The 12,060-nt window shown below is 43.3% G+C and overlaps 1 protein-coding gene across 4 annotated transcripts in view; it reads right to left on the bottom strand.

Moving 5' to 3' along the window:
- TNR (tenascin R) overlaps positions 1–12,060 on the bottom strand; it is a 2,098,594-nt gene that overhangs the window by 225,447 nt on the left and 1,861,087 nt on the right. The window lies entirely within an intron of this gene.

Consider the following 12,060-nt stretch of genomic DNA (forward strand, 5'->3'; position numbering starts at 1 on the left):
AGCCTCAGAGGTATTCTTAAAAATGCTGATGGCATTTGCTTTTTCCTTGCATAGCTTCCCCTCTCTACCCCATGTGGTCTGATGGGGGCTTTCCAAAGTCTGTTCCTTCTTTCACTTCCATTTTGATCTCGAAATTGACTTCCGTTATATATTTTTCATGGAAAGTCACATACCCGTAAACTTGAAAGCATGGACATATTTTGCCTTCACCCAATGATGGGGTTGCCACTATCTTGTCATTTAATGGATGGGAGTTTGCACGCATCCTGCTCCTGTCATTGGTTAGCAATGTGTATATAAGTGGCTTTTGTAAGGGCGCTGGTGCTTATAAGCCTCCCTTTCCGCGGTGTTGATGTCAGTTAGCCCACCAGCACCTTCCTGCTCATCTTCCTGCTCTCCCTTCCTTATATATTTGGCAGATTAGTCTCCAGTCCAGTTTCTGGATGTCTAAAGCTGATGAACCTCCCTTACCCCCCACAGGAGACTATTTCCTGTTGCCCACTCTGTCTTCAAGGGCCGGCATGGTGGCCTTTGGGGGAGGGCTCTACCTTTCCTGTGACAAAGAAAGGAGACAATTAAGGGTTGAATTCATAGTTTGAGAATTGCTCCCACACACCTTCCAAACTTTGGGTAATCCGGTAAAGGCATACTGCTGTGAGTACCTTCTTTATAATACAATTGAATGCATGTTCTGAAAGTACTGGGAAAGCTGGCAACACAGATAAATGCGGATTCCGTGTACAGACAATAGAATGTCTGTAGTAAATCATGGCACAGGGAACAAAAGTGGTAGATAAATATAAAACATGGGCAGTTTGGAAGGAAACAGTGTAAAAAAATGTATATTCAAAAATGACCCTTCTCCCACGCTTGCTGTACATGGTGAGCCCGGTGCCCACAGACATACCACCCTGACTAATTAGGGAACTTCAGAAAGCAATATTCAAATTGATCTGGCAAAAAAAGAAACCTAGGATTCAAAGACGAATCTTGACGCGCCCTCCGCTCCTTGGGGGCCTGGGAGGCCCGCACATTGAGAGATATATATTGGCAGCACACCTAGCACCAATGCTCAAATGGGCGAGACAAAAAAACTAAAAAGGGTGGTGTGGGATAGAACAAGCACCTACTACAATCCCGTTAAAAGCACTACAATCGCATAACAGTGGAGCCCGTGAGATATGGAGTAAACTGATGGAGGACACTAAGGCGTCGCTACGCAACTGGGACAAAGCATTGCACATGAAAAATATCCGGCGGGGATTAGGCCTGTTAACCCCATTGGCACACAATGCAGATTTCACGCAGGGCCTTCAGCAGAAATGGTGGGAGGGATGGAAGGGGGCGGACACACTGACCCTAACGGAAATGTATAACGAAGGAGCCCAACTACCCTTTACGGAGTGTAAAAAGACGTTTGGAATTGGGGGAAAAGAAAGATACAAATACGCAAAAAATAGACATTGGATCTCCTACTCATCGGTGATTAGGACAGGAGCAAGGACCCCAACTGGACTGGAATTAAGCATGCAGGACAGGAGGTTGCGACGGTGGGGGTGATATCCAGATTATATAGACTACTGGACAAGGTGCAACCAGAAGACAAACTCCTGTACAAGGAGAATTGGGAAAAAGATATGGGGGAAAAAATTAGAGAAGAAGAATGGGGCCAAATATGGCCAAGAGCGCACAAATTGTCAAAATGTACGGTGATCAAGGAATCAGCGTATAAACTCTGGTACAGGTGGTACATGTCCCCCCCACCGCCTACAAAGGATCATTGCCAAGTACCCCCCGGAATGCTGGAGACAAGGCAGTGAGAGGGGTGATCTATACCACATGGGGTGGACATGTCCGAAAGCTGTGATATACTGGAAGGAAATCTTAGGGCACATCAAGGACATAACTGTAGCGGAATTGCCACTGACGACCAAAATAATCTTATTAGGAGCTGTAGGAAAAGGCTCCTGCGCTGCATTGGGACACAAAGCTACCCTAACCACACACCTATTGATGGCAGCGAGAATGACATTGGCTCAACGCTGGAAGACTAAAGAGGGCTCAACGACGCCCTGGTGGTGGGTCAAGGTCTGGGGGTCATGGCAATGATAAAAATATGTGCCCTAAAAGCAGGTAAATATCTGAAATGTTTGTCAATTTGGGACCCTTTCCAGGACTTTGTGTTGGACAGAGAATCCCACTTCCACAAACCACAGAATCTTAAAAACGTTCATGTTCGCTGACAGCCCAACACCGAACAGGAGCCAGGTACACCTGGGCTGGAAGGAAACTTAGCGAGAAATAGAAGACTCTGAAGCCAACAAAAAAAGGATTTGGGAAGGGGGGAAGGGAAAGAGGAGAAAAGGGGGGAGAGGGTTAATAGTTAAGTATAAATGGTAAAACCTTGGGGGCATGTGTTTCTTTGCCGAAAGCAACAAAGACAAAACGGTGGTACATGTAATGTATATCTATATCACAGTCGGAACTGCTGCATGTTGTAATTGTTATGCCTCCGAAAGAAAAAGAAAACTGGTTTAAAAAAAAATGTGTATTCAGGTTATACTGATTGCAACCTGATGTTTCCTACGCGGCTTGAGTTTTGGTTAATGTTTTTAAAGAAGTCATGTTTGTCAGGAGGGCTTTCATAAAACAGCAACATTTTCTAATTAGTTAAGAAACTTTTATATTCATTGCATGAATTGTGATGATTATTAATGGATGTTACTGTAGGTTTTATTTTTCCATTTCTTTGTATTTGTATTTCCTATGTTTTATTGTTATACTGTGCATTTTTATTGTTGTTTGTTGTTTGATGGATAAACAAATAGAATCAATTATTTTTTCCTGGCTTCCCTAATTGTTACACTTATTTTTTTTTATGGAGGTCTACCACTAATGATCCTACCTTGGAATCACCCTTAACCGGAATGACCAGATATGATGTGATATTATTTGAGTGGAAGAGGAAAAAGCCATGCTGAAATGGGATGCTTTTTCTCAGCTCCTGTCTTACATGAACTAGATTCATCCGAGAAATGTCATTTTTCAAACAGATGCTCTACACATCGTGGTGGGAGAAGCAGTGTCACAAAGGCAATCTGATGGGGAAATGCATGCCTTGAAGATAGTGAATGCAGCGAAATTCAATTCATGGTCTTTACAAAGAGTTACAGGCTACAATAGAAGCAATGAGCATTCGAGATAATTATGTAACAATGGATTGTGGTGTGCCTGAAGACAATGAGGCATGCACATGCAAAACAATGACGTGCAAATGTTTGTTTTCTAAAGTTTTAATTTAATAATGACTATTCTTCCTGTTGCAAAGAATAAGAAAGGAGAGACATTGTTACAAACGGTGTCAAGGGTTGTAATTAGATAAGATTCTTAGCCATTTCCTGCACTGGCTGGATCAACGAGTGGCTTGCATTATTATAATGGCATACTAAATCTAAGGGAGTATCTTTCACACAGTAAGCTTTTACATCGATAGCTAAGGATCTATTTACATATCGTGTTCATTATAATATTTTACGCAAAAATAAAAATGTTCAGGATGTTCTCAAATTGGGCATAAGAGTTTGGTAGTAAGACACCCTGTGAGGTAAACTACAATATAGACCTAATAACATAATCGTTTTGGTGGCATACAATATATAGGTCAACTGAAACTGATATACAAAAACTGTGGATTTTGTAACTAAACAAAAGAAGTCGTAAATCAATCCAAGTGGATTATTGCTACCTCTAATAACCCCTAAAGAACAATAATGGCCTGTATCTCTGGATTTTTTTTACTGCTTGTTCGGTGTCCCCAAAGTTGCCTGTGGTTAGTAGATCTTATTTATTAGGATTGTTCATGGCATTGTTTTGATGGTCATTCTATCTCTTTTGATGATGTCACATCCTTTCTTACATGAAACATGCAATATGTAATGGGATTTTATTCTGTACTATTGACTGACAAGAGAACAATGTCTATATTTCGGTTTTCTAGAAAACGTAGTTATTTTTTAAAGATTGAGTGGAACTTCTGTTTAGGTTTTCATCCAAAGTGGGATGGGCAACTGGAAAGAAGGAATGGAACCTTAGTATAATATCTAGAAGAAGTTGCACCAGGCATACGATATGGTAATTTAGATCCCTCTCTGTCTTTCCGTTCTCCTATCGGTCATTTTTGTTTTTTTGTTCTCTCTCCCCTGGCCTCTGAATGTACTCCCTATTCGACATTCTCCCTGAAGGCATCTTGTATGTGAGTGAAGGAGGGCCTGGACAGGGGCATGACTGCAGCTGTCCATATAGACTTTCTCTGTTTCAGTAAACGTTTATGGTGTAGCTGCAAGGTAAGGAGCATTCCTAACATTTGGAAAGGTGAGGCAGAGAGGGTGATGGAGTGTTTGAAGTGTGATAAGGATTCTAAAAACAAAGGTTAGCAGGTCCCTAATGCAACAAGTGAACTACAATTTGACAGTGACACTCAACACACAGGTAGGACTGCACTTCAGTAGCGTGGGGTGTTTTCTAGTTTGTAATGTCAACTTTGGCAGCAATCTCATAAGCTCGAATTCTAATTGAGGTGGTCTGAATATAAAAAGAATTCTAACTGTACTTCATGCCATTAAAACACAATTGAATTGAATACAATTTAAAATGTTCTGGTACAAGGTTTTTTCGCCCTGCTATTCAGGGACAAATGCAGGAAGAGAGCTACTCAGATCAGAAATGGTGGAGGAATAGTTTATTCAGATCTCCTGCACCCCATTATCTCCATCCCAAAACGCTTCCCTTAACACATTGCTTCCTCCTGTTTGCTAGATCCACCCTAGCACGACCAGACTAAAACTCAAATATCATGCAGGAGGGACAAGGATGCTCGTTTTTTTTAAAGTTAAAAGTAGAATGGGAGCAACAGCTACAGAGTCATCCCAAGGTGCAGATTGGCCACATATTTGGAAACAAACATTGTGTGTCATTCAGGATTGTCGGTATTACACTGAGGCCAAATTGTCTGTACATGGGAACGTAGAAGAGCAGCTGCATTCCTCTGCAGGAAACTGCACCCTCCTACCTCCCAAATGTTGGACGCCTGAGATCGTACCATGTTTGACACCAGCAGTTGTGCCAATATTGCAACGTACGTTCGAAAGAAGATACCCATTGAGACAACCCTATCAAAAGTATCCCCGAAGGGATGACAATTTGAGGGAGGAACTTCCAGAAGGAAAATGAGAAAAGAGCAAAGAAAGAAGCCTGTGATGTCATAAGAGAGTATGCACAGCGAAACTGATGACAGAGTAAAGAATCACGTGAACTTTTAAATGCGAAAAAGAAGATTACACATGCATGAAGAATGAACCGGTCAATATTTGTATATATGTTGAAAAGCAAGTAGACAAAGTCATCATAGTAGCTGGCTATATGTAGTGAATAGAATGCATGCAAAGCCGCCACTGTATAGAAGCCAGACCATGGTATCATGAATTTAGTAAGCTAGGACCCAGGAAGAAGGAAGAGAAAAACTATGTTGCAGCAAGAATAAGTTGAATCATGGAGCTGCATGGTGTGGTTGCCTAGCCTGAAGTCAAGATTGAAGCAGCCAAGGTCATCTATCTATTCTGGGAAGGAGCAAACATACAAAAGATGAATCATCCCTTGCAAGGTGCAAAGAAAGAACACCAAGAGGGCCAAGATTAATTCCGTTAAGACATTTAAAAGCTGCAAAATGGACCAAATCATGGTCTCCTGTCACGTGAGCCAAGGATGAAAATAGAGTTGAACTCGGTGTCTCAGACACAATAGTGAATGGCCACACTCCCATGTATTCCCAGAGACAAGGATACTTTGCAAGGCCAAGTTCAATGACTATCTTCATGGCAGAAGGCATAGGTGATGAGGGATGTTGGGCTAATTGGGTGGGGAGGTAGAGTCAGGCCCACCTCCCTGCACCTGAGTCTGGGCTTTCGTGCTGCTAAGTGAACCGAATGTTCCAGACAACCAATTGCAGAGGTCCATATAATGAAGGCCCTTATAGTATGAAAACCAATAAGAAACTGTGCAACTAATATTTTTGAAGATCACATGTTTTAGAAGTAGGCATATGTAGTCCACCGGACAGTGGGCAGCCAATTACAATCCCAGTTCCTATATAATGGGTACTCAGATGTTCCCCTGGAACCTATCCTGATCCCCAGTAGGTTTTTCATTATTTGCCATGTAGTATGACATCACTTCTGACGTATTCTGTGCATATAAAAAAAATATGAAAAGATTGTTGAGAGAAATCGAGCGTGCCTCCGTAGATGTTCACTGTAACTCCTTGTTTTAGATAATTGTTAATAAAACAGTACTTTGCCATCTTCCTGAGTTGGTACGGTTATTTGGACTCGAGAGTTATTCTGTGAACCCATCCATTACATGCATGTTCCTAAAGGGCCCTAAGCTCTGGAAGGTCATGTGGGTGCAGATAAGGTCTGGAGGAGCTGGGGTTCATACAGACCTTGTTAATTAGTAATGTTTGTGCATCTTGTGGCAAATATGTGAGTTCAGTAGCACTACCCAGTATTCAGTGGCCAACATGTAACATTCAGCATTACCTCAGTGCTCAAAGATAAAACAGATAATAGGTTTTAATTGGAATTTAACCATTTCCACAAAGGATGGACTTTTTGAGGGACAGAATCGTGTATATTCATGTTAAAAGAAAATCGTTTAATTCTACTAACATAGTAATTTACATTTATAATGATTAATTCCAGTGTATTTTCCAGTCATAATGAGATAATAAGAATATTACGAATGTCTTTCTGAGCAAAGGTCTTTGAAAAAACCAAGAACAACCCCATCAACTATTTCCTATTGTACAAGTTACCCCTATAAGAAAAGGGGAGAGGCGAAACGGCTCCAATGAGGGATTTCGACTGCTTTGATTTAAATCAAAGAGCATTTTGGGAACACAGGAAGGACCACAGATCTCATATCTGACAAACATACGTGCTGATTAAGGTTTGCATACTTGAATCTCTAAGACCATAATGCCCACTGGGCTTAGTGCACTTTTTATGTTTCACAAGACTCTCCCTAACATGAAAGTGTTTGTAATGATCAACCATGTATACTTATTCTGAAAGTTTGATGGTTTGGATGAGAGGAGAAAATGGCTGCCACATGTGTAACTCTACTGGGGTCTTTGAGCCATCCTCTTTCTAGTATGCAGAGATCATTTTAGATTGAAAAAGGGCAGTGCCCAATGCACAGACATCCTTGGAGAGTTATAAAAACATAGAAGATGATTTACCAATGCACTTTCAGATAAATAGAGCAGTCTGATACCAATAGTGACTTCTGCCCAAGAGAATGCTTCGCATTTTTCCATTCATCAACTTCAGCAGATGTGGTAAAAGATTTTCAGACATTTTTCATGATGATAAAAATGAGAATTATGCAGATGATAAGAGGAACTATGCTTTGATGTAACAACCCTGAGGTAAAGCGATGTTCAGTCTAAACAAATTTCAAATGTGCAATCTAAGTAAACATAGCGGCATCATTCAGCGTACCCCCCGACTGAAACGGTTATCGCCCCAATGGCCATCGAGGTGAGCACTCTCGATATTGGCAGGTGCGCAATTATATCAGGCCCCTGTCTAAAGCTTGGTAGATCTGACATAATGTTGTGCTTATTTTCCCAACCAAAAAAAAGAAATCCTTCTATTTGTTGGGAACAGTGGGTTCTTCAGAATGTACTGTCAACTGCTAGAGGGCTGGTAATAAGATGCTATGAAGTCCTCTTTCGCCGAAGTTTGAGATAAAGGGACGATGGAGCCAGTTACCTATTAAATTAATTACTTTTATCGTATGAGAGTATCTTAGAAGAAAGTCCCATTTGATGAGTGTCACCGGAGAGAGACCAACCTTTCTGGTAACAGGTGTTGCAAATCTGAAGGCGGAATTGCTGAGTTCTGCAGGGATGCTGCCATCCCAGTTAGTTGGGTAGATGGAAGGTTAAGATCCTGGTGAGCATAATGGAATGTTAAAAAACTTGGAGTCTTGGAAAGCTTTCCACCCAAGGGGCCCTTGGCGTTTTTGCTACTGGATAGAGCATGCGCATAGAAGAACTATTGGCTTGGGGCTCATGCTCAAAGTACGTGCAAGTATTGACTAGGGCACAGAGATTCCAAGAAACCTTGGCCAATAATTGTAAATGTTATTGCAATACCTTGTAATCCCCCCAGACAGAATACACCGTGTGTGTATCAAAATAAAAGAACAGATCATCGTTTCCCTGCTTCCACCTTGGTTGCCAACCTCTAATTTTTCTTTTGTCATCCAATGATCTCTGTTACATTGGCACCCACTGATTTTATCTTTCTTGGATCAATCTTTCACTATCATCTCATGCTTCCTCCTGCACTGTTATCCTATGATTTTTCCTTCATCACCATCATGTATCTTTCATAATGAACCTGCATTTCTACTTACATTTCATTCAACGTTATATCTTTCATAATCACCCCCAATGTTTCTATGATTATCCTCCCCTATATCTTTAATTGCCTCCTCCTGATGTCCCTTTTCTATTTTCTTATTTCTCTTTCACCACCACCAGTTGATGTGTCTTCCACTCACCCTCTGTTTCTCATTGTCTTCTTCTGGGTGCCACGCCAAAGGACAATTCCATTCTTTTTTGACTGTTTTTTTATTGATTTTACAATACAAAACCATGCAGTTCAGTACAGCCCCTTTAAGGAGCAGAACAACCCATCCCCTTCTGAGTCGAGCAATCGTATCACCTAAGGTACCATCATATACATGTCGCCATTGTAAGAACACCAAAAGAGAAACAGGAGGTAAACATTTTACAGTAGTAGGCAAAGTCCTCAAACAGCTTCACCCGACAAGAGACTCCATGAGCGTTCCAACACAGTCGTCGAGTCCTCTCAGGGCGGTATCAGTACATTTTCAAACGCTCCCCGGGACGGAGAGGCGCATACGCAGCTCTGTTCATCAGATAAATAGCTCCAGAAAGCCATCCAATAGTCTCTAGGTCTACTATTAAAAGGGAGCGTCTGATTATATTTCGTGTCTCTCTCCATTCACACATTGACATAAAATTCACCCAGTGTTGCAAGGTGGGAGCTGCGGTTGCCCCCCATGAGCGTGCCACCAGAGACCTTGCGACCACCGAGGCCATGGCTAGCAAATGTTTATCACTGCCAGACTGCATGTCTACTAATGCTAACAACCATGTTTCAGGGGTAAAAGGAATCGGGACATCCACTAACTTCTCCATGACCTCAGCCACGGCCGACCAGAAAAGTTGAATATGAGGGCAAAACCAAGCCACATGAAGGAAGTTGGCCGGGGAGAGCTGACAACTTCCACAGTTCGAGGACCTATATGGGAATAACTTATGCAGCAAGAGAGGGGAATAATATAGCTGATAAATGAATTTATAATGGGTCAAACGAAGCCTATTATTTCTGGAGATCAAAACCCCACTGTGCTTCAGTCAGAGAACTTGTTAAACTGCCTTCCCATTCAGCCTTATATTGTGACACTGAGAGCGACACCAATGAGCGAGCCAACACATACAATAGGGAAACCGCTCTTCTAGAGATATCGGATTAGTAACCTACTCCAAGATTGGGGAGTTCGCAGGAGCCATGGGAAAATCAGGCCATCTTGATCTGAAAACTTCTCGAAGGCGGAAGTACAATAGCATAGTGATCGGAGACCAGTCACCCCTAGATTTAAGTTCCTCCCAGGTTATAAATTTACCATGTGGCGCAACATCGCACAGCGTATGGACCTGCAGGGCATGGGAATGTTGAATGAAAATGTGCTCAAAAGTAAGGAGTATCCCTCGGACCCTGAATATGGCCATCCTGGGGGAGTACCATGGCCCCAACCCTGCCCACTTCGCTAGCTGATCCCAGGCTTTCAAGGTGGTCTCTAAGGGTTGAACCTCCACCCTAACATGGTGCTCCCGGGCAGCCCAAAGGAAGCCCCTCAGGTCTTTAGTCTGAGCGATTGCCCTCTCGAGTTGGGAATGGGGACAACTATTCGAAAGGGACCACCACCAAATTGAGTACTGAATCTAGGCTACAAGATAATAGAGAAAAAGATTGGGAACCTCCAGCCCACCCTGCGCATAAGAACAGCACAACGTGCGTAAAGATGTACGGGAACACTTTCCTGCCCATATCAACTTAGACATCAATGCCCTTACGCGCTTCGAAAAGGATATTAGGGTCATACCAGGGCATTATTAAAGATATAATGTAATTTCGGTAGGATGACCATTTTAGATAGAGAGATACGAGCCGCCTGGGATAGGGAGAGACGAATCCAAGTATCCACCGTATGCTCTAAGTGGTGCAAGACCGCAGTATAGTTCTCTGTGAAGAGAGTAGTAGGGGACGTGGGCACCCTGACACCCAAATACCGGATACCCCGTGGACCCCGAGGCCTCCCCAACATCTTGTGCTAAGACCCCACCCATGAATGGGAGGACCTCAGACTTAGCCCAATTAATTTGTAGACCAGAGTGGTTATTTCCTCATCACCGGCTGTAAATTAGACCGAGGCTGTTTAATATATAACAACATGTCATCCGCATATAGGGAGACAATAGATGTACAGGAACGGATAGTCACACCTCGGTGGGCATGGAACTCCCTCAGGATGCAAGCTACCGGTTCAATAGCCCAAGCAAATAAAAGGGGGGAAAAAGGGCATCCTTACCTAGTGCCTCGGGTGGGATAGATAGGCGCGGACTGGAGCCCGTTTGTGTACACCAGGGCGTGCGGGGCTGAATAGAGTAGATTGACCCAGTGAAGAAACTTGGTACCTGCGCCCGTGCAACGAAGGACTTCGAACAAAAAAGGGCACTCAACAGAGTCAAACGCCTTCTCCGCATCCAAGGCTACCACGACAATAGGGACGTCCGGATTCACATTATGCATTAAAGTGAATAATCTGCACAGATTGTTCTGTGTCTATCAGCCAGGGATAAATCCAGCCTGATCTGGGAGGATCAAGGCGGGCATATGGGGGAGAAGCCGGTTCGCAAGCAGTTTGGCCAAAAGTTTGTTATCTGTGTTTATCAGAGATAAGGGGCGATAAAATGAGCATTGCCTAGAGTCCTTGTTGGGTTTAAGTAATACTGTGATCACTGCAGTCCGAGTGGACTCTGGGAGAACCCCGGAGGAGATCGCCTCTTCAAACATGTGACATAAATGTGGAATAAGCAAATCCGGGAAAGCTTTGTATAACTCAGCTGTAATCCTGTCTGTTCCGGGGGCTTTACCGTTCGGGAGCGACTGTATCACTTTATGGAGTTCCTCAGCCGTAGGGGGGTAATTAAGAAGCATCCCAACCTCCGAGTCGAGCCAGCCCAGGGCAACCCTATCCAAGTACTGGGTGATAATGTTGTGACCAGCCGAACTATGGGCAGTGTACAGCTTCTCGTAAAACTGACAAAATACCCCATTTATCCCCAATACATCCCTGATTGCTTCTCCCTCAGGGGATTCTACTTCTAATATGGGTTCCAGGCGAGTCTCCTGTCTCATGTCCCAGGTGAGGGTTCTGCTTGGGCGATCTCCCTCCGATTATCTCGCCACCACCACCGGGTCCCCCAAGAACCTCTCCTCACTATCCATTAGGGAACGGATTTCTCACCTCTTAGCCGAAAGATCAGACTGGAGCGAGGGGAAATTGATTTTTCTTGAAGAAGCTCCATATTTTTGATGTCTTTCTCACGGCTGGCGATTGCCCCATGAATGCTCTTCAGGACCCCTCCCTCTTGGGACATGCAACAACCCCGTAAATAGACCTTAAAGGTTTCACATATGACACCTGGGCTGGATACAGATCCCACGTTCACCTGGAAGAATTCTACAATGGCCCGGTGCAAATCTTCTCGAAACGTGCCGTCCTCCAGGGCACGAGCTCAAAACCTCCATCGGAGTTGCCTATGTGGGGATGATGGGCCTTTGAGCTTCACCAGAACTAGGGAGTGGTCTGACAGAGTGTGAGGGAAAATCGTTGCATCCTCCG

This window comes from Ambystoma mexicanum, chromosome 1q (assembly GCF_040938575.1).
Source record: "Ambystoma mexicanum isolate Mex_15411 chromosome 1q, UKY_AmexF1_1, whole genome shotgun sequence".
In the NCBI taxonomy this organism is placed as follows: Eukaryota; Metazoa; Chordata; class Amphibia; order Caudata; family Ambystomatidae; genus Ambystoma; species Ambystoma mexicanum.